Below are 14,603 nucleotides of genomic sequence, written 5' to 3'. Positions count from 1 at the left end.
GCCTTGACTCTCAGTTCCTGTTCAGTTTGTACTAGTAAGTGGTGGAGGGCTGGGGATGTAGTGTACAGGATGGATTGCTTGCCTAGCATGCAGGAGGCCATGGGTTTGATCTCAAGTACCATATGAACAAGGTCCGGTATCTCGTGCCTATAATCCCAGTTCTGGAGAAATGGAGGTAGGAAGATCAGCAGTTCAAGGCTATCATCAATTTGTGACTTTAAGATCAGCAGGAGAGAGTGAGAACTTGTGAATAGTGAGAGGTCAGCAGAGTTTAACTTGGTAAATTAAAACAACTTGTAGAATAAGATATTTAGATGATTAAAAAAAAAACATTTGTGAAACCATAGCATATCCTGTTCCACAGGTTTGTTAAGTTTTATCAAATTCATGTCTTGAAGTAGAAATGTCAGGAGACTTGTTATTGTGTAGTCTGTCCGATCATTTAAAACATCAAGTTATGGGCTGGAGAGATGGCTCAGTGGTTAAGAGCACTGACTGCTCTTCCTGAGAATCCATGTTCAATTCCCAGCAGCCACATGGCAGCTCACAACTGTCTGTAATTCCAGTTCCAAGGGAACCTGACACACAAAGCAAAATAACCAATGCACATAAAATAATAAAAATATTTTTAAAAAGCATCAAGTTATCATTCCTTGGAAAATCGCTACAAATCAATGTGATTTTTTTAAGACCCACAGAGACTATGCAAGTGTGTCCAGATGCTGAGATAAAGGGCAGACCCAGATTTCCGGACAGTGGATTTCTAGGTTAACAAGTAATCTTTACCGATTTGGAAAATGCTATGTCGTTCTCGTGGATACTCTGAGTAATGTATTAGACTTCCGTGGACATAACTGACCTTATGTTTGTGATCAGACTATATAATTCCATGCAGTTTGGATATGGTGATACATTGATATTTTATCCTGTTTTTGATTGTAATGTTCTATTAAATCTCTTGAGAACATTCTGTTCCCCTGAGTATTTGTTTTTTTCTAAATTGGTTTCCTCTAAACCAGTTTTTACCATTATTTTTTTTTCCCTCAAAAAGCCTGGCTTTTTGAGAAATGTTGTATCCAGAATATGTTAGACAGCACAGAGGACCGCCTCACTCATCTGCCCAAGTCTCCTCACCATGTGCCTCTAATTAGCATCCTCCACCTTCCAGTCAAAGTGGATCCCTCACAAAGGAGAAAGGTCCCAGACATTCTTCCAGTCTTCCCCACAAAGCGAGACTTCCTAACTCAAACTCTGAGTGAGGTGTACCAATCCCAAACACTGTAACTGTACAGAATGAACCCAGGTGGCCAAAGGCCATTCCTGCAGTGGGAATTTGAGGTTAGCCTGCCGCCCTAACCCAGGAAGTAGACAGAGAAATGCAGTCGGCCCTCCTGTTCTCTGCCAACGGTGCATACTTAGTCCCGCCGCTTCGGTTCCTCCCTTCGGTTCTCTGCACTTTGATATAACTGATCCCTCCCCTAAAGTTTCTCCAAATTGCCATGGACTAGTGGAATTTCGCTCCAGTCTGGGAGCACTTTGTTTAATTATAGGTTGAAGTCGCTTGCCAAATTAAAGACACAATCTCTTGTGGGTTCAAGGATGGTGTTCTTACCCGTTTATTTTATTTTCAATGTTCTATTAATCTCAAATGAAATGTTTCTCAAAAAAAAAAAAAAAGTTTAGCTTCAAATTTACTTGAAGGCATTGCCTATAAATCTTATCTTTGAATTGGGAGGGTTCACTGATACCAGCATGGGGTTGCAGAAGCCTTTGTGTTCAGACAGTTTGCTTTGCAAAGTCACTTATCTGTGATTGTGCATGATGGCCAGGCGGCGTTTTGTTTCTTTCTGTTTACCTCAAACAAAATGAATTGTAACCTTCCTTTTAAAGGAGTACATTCCAAAGTTCACTGATTGTACAAGGCCTTCTTTCTTTAAAAGAGGCCCCAAATGCAGAAATCAAAGAAACATTTGAAGCCATTCAGGTTTAAATTACTTTTCATCTGAACCTTTTAAAGGGACCTGGGATTTCCTTTTCATTATTTATGCTTCGCCAAAGTTAACTTTATTTCTCCGTGATGTCCACACCATCACTTTTATGGAAAGATTCTCTCTTAAGAATCATTTCAATTTTGATACCTAGGCCAAAGTCCTGTAATTTCGTTTATGCTTTCTCTTTGTTTAAAGGGCCAGTTGCTTAAAGCAAATTGCAATTGGTAATGTCTGACCTCTTCAGTTTTTATCTACTTAAAACCAAAGAATTTGATAATATGATAAATCATATACTTATAAAATAATCTGGTGTACATTAACAGAATTACTACCAGATGGTACAGGATTTCTCTTCTTAAATCTTAAAAATGTAGGTGCTCATGAAGCTTAGAAGGCCAACCGTGTTACAAACAGGCTGCGGTAAGATCCACTTGTATGGGAAAGTCTCAAAAGCAGTTGAGCTCAATTTATATAAAACTGGTTGGAAATAATGGAAATTCATCTCCTTGAGTGGATAAAGGAACCCTTTGTTTCTTATGCTGCCTTTTAACCTTCCTGGTGTCACCCTTCTCTCATGCAGATGCATCCTCCCACTCCACAGTACCCTGCATCTGCTTGCAAGGACCCTATGGGGTTGGCCCATCTTCATTACAGAAGCTTAGAAATAATCGGCCTTAACTCTGACTATGCTACAATAATAAACTCCTATTTACCTGGGAGTAGGAGAGCCATCCACATGCATGTGTGCTGTAAATATGCACATTTATTCTGATGACTACTAGATAGATTAAGGGCAATTAGGCTGGCTTTCCCATGCAGGCAGGCTTAAATCTGGCGTGTGCTAAAAGGAAGATCCCGAATCTAACACATTGAGGAAGCCCCCGGGCCACATGTTTGTTCAGCTAGTTATTTGTCTCAGTCAGTATATCCATACATTTGCATCAGACTGCAGATTTGGACCATATCTTCTGGGAAGCCAAGAAGATATAAGTTCATCATCTTTATCCAAAAGAAAGCCCACTGGAGAAGCTTTGCTTTGGATGTGTGTAGTATGAGATCCAGGGCACTGATGGAGTGACTTGAAACAATTATTTTTATATTCCATGAATGTTAGTTGCTTCATCCAAAAAAATAGTAGAATGTATCTTCATTGTGAAGTAGGTTGTAAAGTTAAAGATAATGCATGCAGCAGTGGACTGTACCACAGGTGTTAAGACACTAATTCTGATGAACGTTGGGTCACGCTGATTGCTATATGAAATAATTAGGATATTGATTAAACTTGCCACAGACTTGATGGATTTATTTGCCTACAAAAACCATGAAATAAATATATTTTGCACATAAGACAGTGTTTTTTTTTCCCCTCAATACTATGATTTTGTGATTGTTAAGTCATTTAAAATTCCTAGACAAACATCAGAGAATTTCTATACACTGGTTTGGGAAAGTGATCAGAATTTGAATTTGTCTTCCACAGTATAAGAAGCTGCTCTAAGCCTGAGAATATTAAGCGTTATCTGAAGAGATGATAGCTGACATCACAAGAAGTCTATGCATCCACTTTCTGTGGGGGGAGATGCAATAATGTGTTTTCGACATATGTGCTGTGTATTTTAAATGCTGAAGTTGGGACAAAGTCCTAGTCATCACAGAATGTGTGTCATGTGTGGAAGACAAACCAAATGACGGTATACTGTGTTGTACGTCTGATTTTTATGCTGCTGCTTAAACTTCCCATTGACTCCTGGCACAACCTCTTGGTAATGCCAAAGTTCCTGGTTACCTTTTTTGTCTGGAAGCAACCTAGGATTCACAAAATTCTGATTTTTTCAACCCAAAGTTCTAACAGTATAATTTAGAACCTAGATCAAGCGACTGTAGCAGCCATGATGATTGGGCTGAGGTTAGGCGCAGTCAGATCCATTGTAGCAATCTCTTCTCCCTCAAGTGCTCTTGCAGTTCACTTCTCTTCAGGGTGTTTTTGTCTTGGCCGTGGAACTGAACCTCCTATGATTGCAAGAATATGTCTTTGATGCAAACCCGAATGGTTTTTGAATGTTTTTCAAAGAGCTACTTTTCTCTTTTGTTTTGTTTTCATAGACCACTATAGAAATAGAAGTTCATGGGAAGCACTTATTTTTACTTTTTATGCATCATGAATTCATCACTAGTTCTCAAGAGGTGTACATGGCTAATGCTCAAGCTTAGTGCTGAAGTCTGAACTCTCATTCAGTCTTTGTGTTCCCAAATGATTACATCCCCAACATGGGTCAATAAACAATGATATTTCATATGTTTATATATGTACATATATGTATGTATTAAGTCTGTAACATTGAGGATATAGGAGTGATTTGTCTTCTACTCATGTGTCCCTCCATTATTGAGGCACAGAATTGCCAAATCAATGAGATACATTCTAGCATAGTATTGTGTTCAGAAAAAAGAGAAGGAAGAAATTGGCTATTTGGATTTTGAATTACACCTCTAGTCCAATGGGCTCAGTCTTCTCATTAATGAATTAGTTAATAAAGCTGCTTACTTGCAAGTTTCCCTTGTTCCTCTTTGATATTCTGAGTTGAAAAAACAATCAGCTGTAGGTGAGACTTTACTTCAATCTGCAGCTTTAACAAACATGCTTGTCCTTGTAAAGAATCTTAGGTAATACTATTAAATAACCCTGCTGCTCTTTTATATTTGCATTAAATTAAAAACTCAAAAGTAAATCTGGTCACTGTATGTCCAAGTCTAAGAATCCGTGCTGTACTCAATGGTGATTGTCTCTACTGTAGGTCTCTGTCTTCAGATTGTAAGTGAATTTAAACTTCCAGAGTAGTGTTACAAATGACACCAGGTCTCTGGAAAAAGCATTATCTTAGCAAAGCATTTGGTGGTGAAGGAAATCCCCATAATGTAGAGAACAAGGGACCCTAAGAACGCAGAGAGAGAAAACACGGATTTGCTGTTGGAAAAGTATTTTCAGCTGGTGTCCTTGTAACTCTAAAGAGCCAAGAGTTTGAAAATGAGCTTTTCTCTTCTCAAATACTATGAACATTTGTCATCTTTATTTCTAGAGCGTAGTCATAATTCCTCAGTAGATTTTTATTTCAGGCTGTCTTAGCAGTGGCTATATGTAAATTCAGAATTACAGCCAGATGGCTGGATGTGGTGATAAAAAGCGAACCTGGTTTTGTGGGAGAGTGAAAATTGCCCATAAGACTTTGTTTTTACCTTTAAAACAGCAGGACATTGTTTCATGAGACCTGTGAAGGAAATAATACATTAAGTTTAATAGCTGTGGGCTAAATTAATTTTTCATATCCAAGCTGAATACTACCATGTAATCTGCCTAGAATTTTCATAGAGGTAAAAGCCTATCGGCTCCCTTGCTTTTAGGGGACAGCTTGCAAAGGCTACTTTATGACAAAACCACTCTTTATATTGCTTGCGTTTTACGGGATTCACTTTGGGGTGCTAGTTTAAATGGCTTGGAATCAGACACCTTGAAAATCAGCTAAAAGCCTGTGCTAGGTCATCCGCTTTCCATTTCATCAGCAGTCCTCAGTTGCTGGCTGGAGTTTGGAATATTATAAATTAGAGGGGGCTTTCTCCCTTGATTGCTTTGGGGTCCATACTATAGTGGCCGGAGAAAATGGGTTTTCAAGAGAAAATGCCAAATTCAAGTCTTCATTTCGTCTTTGAGCCCCACTTAAGCAGGCAAACTAGGTAGGCATTGAGAAGCCCATGTTTCTTCTTCATTTCCTTGTTAAAATAAAGCCTCCCGAGTAGGTTCTCTGGTGGCATACTCGCACCATATAGAAAGGTCCTCATTTATCCTCACAATGAAAATCATCCTCTCCCTTTAACTTAACTGTGTCTCCACAGGGTGCCTCCCACTTGCCTGCAATTAGCGAGGCTAGTTGAAGTCTGTCATCAAATTATCATAGGTGCCCTTCTGCTGCTACAGAACAGCCCACTACCAATTTTGAAATTGCTAGGAGGAAGCAGTGAAGTTTCCTAAGAGCCGGAAGTGGCAGAGAACGGCAGCTGCCCCCAGTCCTAGACAGAATTCTCCCTGGCCCGTGTTCTCAGCTGGCAGTCCCCCAAGCTGTGTGGAGAGCCACGTGCTCCCACTGGGATAATTGCTTTTTCTGCATGAGTCTCTTGTTGCTCCTTTCCGATGATCAAGTGTGTTTAAGCTCCTGGCTGAAATCATGTTGGTTTTCAAACGGCGTGGTAAAGTGTACCAGCAAACAAATGAAATTGGATCATGCGCTCTTGTATGTCTGTAGCTCAGGCAAATATAGGACACCAATGAAAAGATCTTAATTGCCCGCTTTCCCTGATTCTACTCTGAAGAGAATAAGCTGATGACTTACACGTTATGTTCTCCCCCTCCCCTTTGGGATGCTACCCTTCTTATGTCAGGAGATTAAATGTAGAAAGATGATGTGATTGCTTCCGGTTTGTTTTCATATTTTCCGTCCCGTGCATATGCTGTGGCCAGGCCTTTTGTTATGAAAGTTTATTTTGCATGTGTGTGCAATTCCCAGGAGCACTATTTACACTTTAAATAGGCTGTGAGAAATGAAATAGACAATGCCAATGAATTAGTAGAATAAAGATGGATAGTTTTCACTATCAAGTTGAATGTTTTCTTTTTTCTTTTTTTAATGAGATTGAAACCTGGCTGGTTTAATTTTTTATACCCTACAGCAGAATAAAATATGATTAATATTAGTATTCATCCATTATCTTTTTTTGACCCATCTCAGGGCACAGCTGTTCCCCTTTTGTGTTTGGTCAGGAGGACACCACAACTTTACCTAACTAGCCTTTTTGGGCTACACGGAGCCAGAACATCTCTTCATCAAAAATCCTCAGTGGGAAATCTTTTAAACAATTCATCTTTTTTGTTCCCCCTCTCTCCTCCTTCTTCTCAGTCTCCTCCACTCATTCCTGTGTCAGCCTCCTATGCCCCAACTGAAATAGCCACAGGGAGAAGAAATGAAAGTTGGGTTTTGTTTTTTCATGAATGAGATGTCGTAGTTTTCTGAAAACTAGAACGAGCAGGTTAACTTAGGAGCAACTCTGCTAGCTGGAGGACTGTGATGTGACTGGCTCTGGCTTATTACTGCTGTAAACACGTGTGGTTGGAGAGCTTCCTCGGATCCCTTTGTCACTGGCACCAGTGTCATTTAAAGTCTTATTTAGTGCAATTAGATCCGCACACGTACACTATGTACAAGTGAATTCTTGAAATTTATTGTACATTGCAGGGAAACATCGATGTAATTGTGGCAGTAGCTGTGTGTCGGTGCTTTTTGACAGTGGACATTTATCAAAAATTTGAAGTTTACTTGGTAATGACTTTTAAATTGAAGCTTCAAAGAGAAAAACAATATTGTGTATATTCAGAAGTATAAATGACCTACATATAATACTAAATAATAGTTACTAAGCAAATTTTATCATCCTGATTAAAGCTGTTCTTCTTGAACAGTTCTCTTCAGAATCTGAATAGGGAAAATGACCACAAAAGAACTACTGTATGTTCTGATACTCTATGAGAGCAGAATTGCCTAAATTATCTTTCAATTGATTCCAATATTTCATTTCTCTGAGACATTTTGGAATACTTACCCAATTTTTTCTCATTTGAACTGTAGAATTATGCTACCATTACTGTTTTGTTTATTTTAGTACGCAATGAACTAGGATTACTATTACTATTTTTTATTAGTATATTCAGATAGGGTCTACACATGCTGCCTAGGCTGCCCTGCAACTTACTGGCTCGAAGTCAACAGCAATTTCCTGCCTCTGCCTCTGAAATACTATGATTACTAGATTGTGATTGGCTAGATCCGGTGCACCTAGCATTAATTTTTAAAAATGGGCTAGTTTGGGCTAGATGATAAGAATGCTTTCATCTGAACTGCCCAGCATTCAAGCCTAAAAGGACTTTTGTCGACCCATTAAAAGATATAATTTTCTTTCCCATTTTTCTATATTCCATGTTTAAGCAGGGTATCGTTTTTTAAGTTGTATTTTATGATTGTTACTGTAATTATTGTACAAATTGGTTTGGTGCCAATTTTTAGAGAAGAGTTGTTTGTGTGTATGAGGTTTTTTTTTTTTTTTTTGAGGGGGGGTGCTGGTGCTGGAGTGTGTGTGACTCTCCCTCATGTGTTTCTGTTGAAAGAAGTCTTGGGTAACCTCTTGAGACTATCCTGCAAAGCAGAATGATGATGCCTCAGCAGGTTAAAACCCCTGCTCCCAGGACTGAGCACCCGTCTTCAATCATGCCTGTGGTTTTTCTGTCTTCCACATGTACCCACGTGCCACGTACACTCACAAAATAAATCAACAAATACCATGAAAAAAACATTATTAAAAGAATGTCCTGTACATGGCCCCAGGGTATCTGAGGATTGTGAATAACTAGCCATCTAGGTTACCTGCATCTTATTGTCACTGGAGGGCCATGGTGTGTATTGCTGTAGTCCCCAACCACTGAAGAATGATAGTGTCATTCAAAACTTCTCAACGACTTTGCCATATAACCTGAAAATAATTCTGTGAGAAAGAAAGTTTTTACAAGGAAAAAATCATTTCTAAGCCTAGGTACATTAGAGAATTTTTTTCTCTTGTTAATCACACTTACCAAGACCTTGACATTCGCTAAGTCAATTTCCAGTCTTTTTGGAACATTTGTGAAAATGAAGCACTTCACAATTTCTCAGTGGTATGAGGGTATTTATGTGTGTCTTATGTGTATTGTTTAAAATACCTTTCTGTGTTAGCGTTCTGTATCAGTATTCTATTCTCTTGTTCAAATCTATTTCTCAGACGGTATTTCTGAAGGACCCAAGTTTTTGAATGCAAAAATCTATTAAAGGAAATGGAATAAATTATAGGACAGTTTGCTGGTTAGCAATTTGAAATCAACTTTGAAGCCCTTAATATAATTAGTGGTTTCGTTTTTTGGTCTGTTGAATTCAAGTCACATTAAGTTAATGTAATTAAAAGCAGAAAAGATTCTGTGTAGCCAAACTAGTTAATTAGCCCCAGTTGGCTTAGTATGTTAACTGAGAGGTGTATGGAGAATGTTGAGGAGGTGATGTCTTTAAAAAAAAAAATCCCGTGTAACAGACACTGCAAATCATCTGACTTGCTTTAGGGTACAAAATGAAGGGTAGCAAGGAGTTCATGTTGAGTTCATCTTTATTTCTGATTGGAAAAGCTGACTGCGGGGTATGCTGTCTACGCAAAGAACAGACAGACCAAAAATCTTACTTAATTTTCTCCCTCCCTCCCTGCCTCCCTTCCTTTCTTAGACACGTGCTCCTATGTATTTAGAGATTATTAGCTTTTCTTCCCTTTATGTACTAGAAATAAAAATGCTTACTGTGATTGTTCCGGTTTCCATAATGGCATAAAAACTATTGTCTTTGCTTTTGGTGGAGAAAAACGCATCTTACACTTGAGATAGTCTATATTGTAGTCACTCAGCAGAGACAGTTCGGTGAGGATAAAGGAGTTAGGAAAAGAGACTGCCTCTTGTTCCTTCGAAATCATTAAGTGCGTGGAGAAGATCCCTCCCCCAAGGAAAACAGTCATGTCTAGTTTCTCTTGTGGAAAACTCCCAGGGTATTAAGATAGTGTGTGCCAACCACATGGAGGGTTGCCTTGCCTGAGTATCTCTCAAACATCGTCTTTTACAAGTTGGAGGCTACTCCAAAGAACAATATCAAGTTTAAAGAGATTTGAGATTTTAAAATTTTTAACACCTCCTTCTCTCCCCTCCTGTGTCTCCTTCCTGTAAAGGAGCAGGGCCACCAGAACCTCTCTTTTTGCTCTGATTTCATTAAGTATGTGCATAGCTGACCACCCCCCCCCCCAAGTTCTGTCTAGGGCTTATGGAAATGGGGATGTCTAATGTGATTGCTGTTGTGGGCTGGTAAGGTACATGGTGATGAGGAAGTAAGACCCTGCCTTGGATTTTTGACAGAGGCGGGACGCCAGCGTATTGTCTGAGGGCTTAGCAAGTTGGGCTGCACCTCTCCCCAGGATTATGTTAATTGAAGTCTCTCGGCTGCAGTTCACTGTTTAACATTGTGTCTGTTCATTATACAAACTAGTTTTTGATAGGTTTACAATTGGCCTGTCAAATCCAGCTGTAGGACAAGACCTGCCAAGAAGCAGATCTGAGCTTGTTTTAAATAGCACTCTTTTTCACATTTATAGTGTTTTGTGGGTGTTGGACATATTTTTCCTCTGTGTTTAGAGAGAGAGGAAATGTCGTTTTTTGAAAATGTCGAAAAGGGCACCATGGATTTCCATGTAGGAACTCACTATACACTTAGAGTGTTTTTATATGATAACCCAAAATGCAGACTGATGATGGTAGTGAATTCTTGAAAGCTAGTGTGTTGATTTGATCAAGGTGAGAGTACTGTAGAAATGCGTCTCTGTTTCTATTGAAAATGACAGACCACTGTATTTTCCATAGGCGTGGTCCTAGAGAGTAGAATTGTGACTTCCCCATAGCCCCATTTCAATGTAGCCATTGCCATAATGTCCAAATCTACTTAGCTTGTGGACTTGGAAGTCTGTAATTGTTCCTCCATTCTTTTTGACTCTTGGATTGTTTGGTTTTGTCACTTACCTCCTCTCAACAATCTTTGTCTCTGCACCTAGGAAGAGTTTCATCCATGTGCAGTCTATTTTGAGAGCTTTAGACTGACTTTCCAACCAGTATAAAATACTGTGTGGACCAGGTGCACTTGGGAGGCAGAGGCAGGCAGACCTCTGTGAGTGCCAGGCCAGTCTGGTCTGTATAGTGAATCCCAGACCAGGGCTACATATTGAGACCCTATCTCAGAAAGAAAACAAAAAGATACTTTCGATGCAGTTGTCCCAATAGGGTTTTATTGTTGGGGATTGATGGTTTATATATTGGAGAGGTTTTTATAGCCATATGGGAAAGTCTCAGTTTTTTTTTTAAGTGGAATAAATAATTCTGATGCCATCTCATTTTGTGTCATATTTCCTTTGCTTGTTTTAAGCTGGTATTTATTCTTGTTCACAGCCAGGAAGTTAGGACAAGACTTCTTCATTTCAGCAACATTGACATTTTGAAATGAGTAACTCTTGGAGATGGAGAATGACTGTGTACTGTAGGAGCTTTAGCAATATCTCTGGCCTGTCCGGTGACTACTGGCACTGCTCCTTGGTGCTGGTTCTGACAACCAAGTCAGTCTTCAGATACTGTAGCAGCCCCCAGCGAGGCAGAAGGATGACTGTCCCCATCATTTGGGAGGAAGGGATGGCAACCTAGAAAGGCTACGAATTACCTGTATCTAACTGAATTGTATTTTTTTTTAAAGTCTGTAAAGTACATGTTTATAAGACAGGAACAGTTAGTTTGTCTATTAATATTCAATACTGAAACATCACTCTATGCTAACAAAGCAGCTCTCCTTGTTGACTACACTGTAAACTCTATTGCAGGATAAATGAACTTACTGTAGTTAGAATTGTATAACATGGTGAATAGCAGAAAGTCTTTCAGCGCTTACAGCTTTCTTCCAGTGTTCTTTCACCTCAGCTATTGTTCCCTCCCATTCCCTCACAGCTGGAATTATTCCATGACTGAGACGTTCCCAGCATCTCCCCCATAATTCTTGTTAGTTAATTTCCCCTCCTCCTCCATTTGTATGTAATCTTTCAAAAATAGAATAACATCAGGCTGTAATAGATAATGTTAATTGATGTCCCATGTGTACAAAATCAAGTTGATTTAAGATCCCAAGGATTTAAAAATTGTAAAAGTAAATAAATACTGCATGGTATGAAAACTGTAGAAATAAATCTTTGTGTTTGGAAATTATTTACGTTATCATCCATTGGCTCTCATTTTCCTAGATATTTGCATTTTAAAATTATTCTCAAAGCCTTATATTTGTTGTAGATAAGCACGGTGACTTATTGACTTTCTGATGAAAGGGAATGTTGAAGACATTTGTTGGCTTACTCCTTTTTCCTGTTACGTTAATCTAATATTGTTTGTGTTATGTCTTCTTAAATGAAACTCCTCTCCTAAGTATGCAAGGTCATTTAAAGTTAGCCTCTTGAGCATGAGAGGAAGGTCCCCACAAGTTGTCCATAGTTACAGAATCAACAACAAGATGTACAGAGTACGCCTCAGGTCCTTCATTTCAGTAAGGGAGGGGTTTGTTCTCCCTTTTGTTGAAATGAATCTGTTCCCCTCAATTTTAGACTTGCTCATGTGAGTATTTCAACACAAGCATGTAATAAAAGGGGCAGTATATCTTTTTAGGAGGGTCGTCATTTTATGATATCATACTGGTTCTCAATCTCAAGAACTCAAGCTTATTAAACACAAATTTGTTAAACAGTAATTATAATAATAAGCTATAAATTGTATATATACTGTCCCCAGTGCCCCTCACAAAGTCAAAGAGACAGACTCTGCTCAAAATCTCAGCCCTGTTCCAACTTGCTTACTAGACAAATCTCTTTCCTCCAACAAAAATGTTACTTCTTGTTAGACATTTTGGCAGGTTCTCGGGCACTCAAGAGTCATAAGAGGCTCCTTTACCTAATAGCGTACTGTCAAAATGAGAATATGTGTTAGATTTCTGTACTATCCATAAAATGGCCCTTAATTTTAGCTTGTCTCTCCCATTTTCTATCTCTTGCCATCTCTCCCATCCATCCATAATTAGCCTATCTCCCCTTCCTTGGGAGAGCTATCTGCCCCCACCCCCACCTAGCTGCTCACTTTAGACCTGACTTCTGTGGTTCTGTGATGATAGCTTGGTTATCATTAACTTAACAGCTACTATCCACATATAGGCGAATGCCTATCATATTTATCTTTCTGGCTCTGGGTTACCTATTTTGTGGAATAAATAGAGGAATGTTGCCATTAACTACCCTTCGAAATTGTAGTAGAATTTTACACTAAAGCAGTTTGGCAATAGTCATTTGGAGGGGGGTAGGCGTTTTTAATCACTGCTTCTATTTCAATGGGGCCTATAGGGCTGCTTAAATTGTTTATCTGATCTTGATTTAACTTTGATAAGAAATATGTATATAGAAAATTATCCATTTCTTTTAGATTTTTCAATTTGGTGGAGTTATAGGTTTTTAAAATATGTCCTTATGATCCTCTGGATTCCCATGGTGTCTGTTGATATGTCCTCCTTTTCACTTCTGATTTTGTAAGTTTGGGTATTTCTCTCTCTCTCTCTCTCTCTCTCTCTCTCTCTCTCTCTCTCTCTCTCTCTCTCTCTCTCTCTCTGTCTTTTTGTTCATTTGGATAAGAGCTTGTCAATCCTACTGAGTTTTTCCAAGAACCAACTTTTCCTTTCATTGATTCTTTTTCCTATTTTATTGATTTCAGCTAAGTTTAATTATTTCTGTGGTCTATTCCTTTGGGGTGTGATTTCTTCTTTTTGTTCTAGAGCTTTCCAATGTGCTGTTCAGTTACTAATATGAGATCTCTCCAACTTTTTTATGTAGGTACTTGGGGCAATGAACTTGCCTCTTAGGACAATCTTCATTATGTCCCATACGTTTTTGGGTTATTGTGTATTCATTAGCATTCAGTGCTAGAAAGTCTTTATTTTCTGCCTCAACCCATTTTTCATTCAGTGGTGAGTTGTTCAGTTTTCATGAGTTTGTAAGCTTTCTCTAGTTTCTGTTGTTGTTGATATCCAGCTTTATCTGTGGTGGTCAGATAGGATGCAGGGTGGTATTTCCATGTTTTTGTGTCTGTTGAGACCTGCTTTGTGACGGAGTATATGGTTAATTTTGGAGAAGATTCCATGAGGTACTGAGAAGAAGGTATATTCTTTTGTGTTTGGGTGAAATGTTATTGGTATAAAATGTTACGGATCTAGGTATCTGTTAGGTCCATTTGGTTTATGACTTCAGTTAGCTCTAGCGTTTCTGTTGTGGTGTGTCTGGCTGTCTCCTGAAGTTGGAGGAGAAGATTTGTGTTGTCCACTGGAAGTGGGGTCAGGGAGGGAAGGGAGGACTGCAGCAAGTGATCTGCTACAGAGCTGGGAAGGAGACTGGAGGACTCCATCGGGAGGAGTGGAAGGAGAAGGGATTGTTACTCTGTTCATTGTGACTTCTTGGGTGATTTGGGGAAAGACTATTCATTATACTTGGTGCTCCTCACGTTTCAAAAAAAACTACATTGGAGGGAAAAACTCTGCTATCAAAAGGAAGATGTTAGTATGCATTGACAAGTAAGATATTTTCCTTCAAAGCAGTTCTAGCAAACTATCTAGAGACATTTTTTTCTGTGCTTAGTAATACTAGAATATGAATATTTATATCACTTGTAGCTGATACATATTTGTATATTGATTATATTCCTATGGTTCTTAAAAATTTACCCTTTTTTCAACTTAACTCTTTTTTTCATTTAATGTTTGTGATTTGCACCTAATTAAAAATATGAAAGTTTCAGTTGATTTAAAATATAAATTAACACTTAGAGTGAGTGAGACTTTACCAAATATATAGGTAAATAAAGTGTTTTTCTTCTTTCATATTGTTTATTTGGAA

General features: G+C 38.7%; 1 protein-coding gene across 1 annotated transcript in view; it reads left to right on the top strand.

Annotated features, from left to right (window-relative positions):
• Robo1 (roundabout guidance receptor 1) overlaps positions 1 to 14,603 on the top strand; it is a 386,707-nt gene that overhangs the window by 254,819 nt on the left and 117,285 nt on the right. The gene's annotated exons all lie outside the window — the stretch shown is intronic.

Source organism: Peromyscus eremicus, chromosome 12, assembly GCF_949786415.1.
Source record: "Peromyscus eremicus chromosome 12, PerEre_H2_v1, whole genome shotgun sequence".
NCBI lineage: Eukaryota > Metazoa > Chordata > Mammalia > Rodentia > Cricetidae > Peromyscus > Peromyscus eremicus.
The sequence above is the reverse complement of the archived record's forward strand: the minus strand, read 5'-3'. Positions and strand labels throughout refer to the sequence as shown.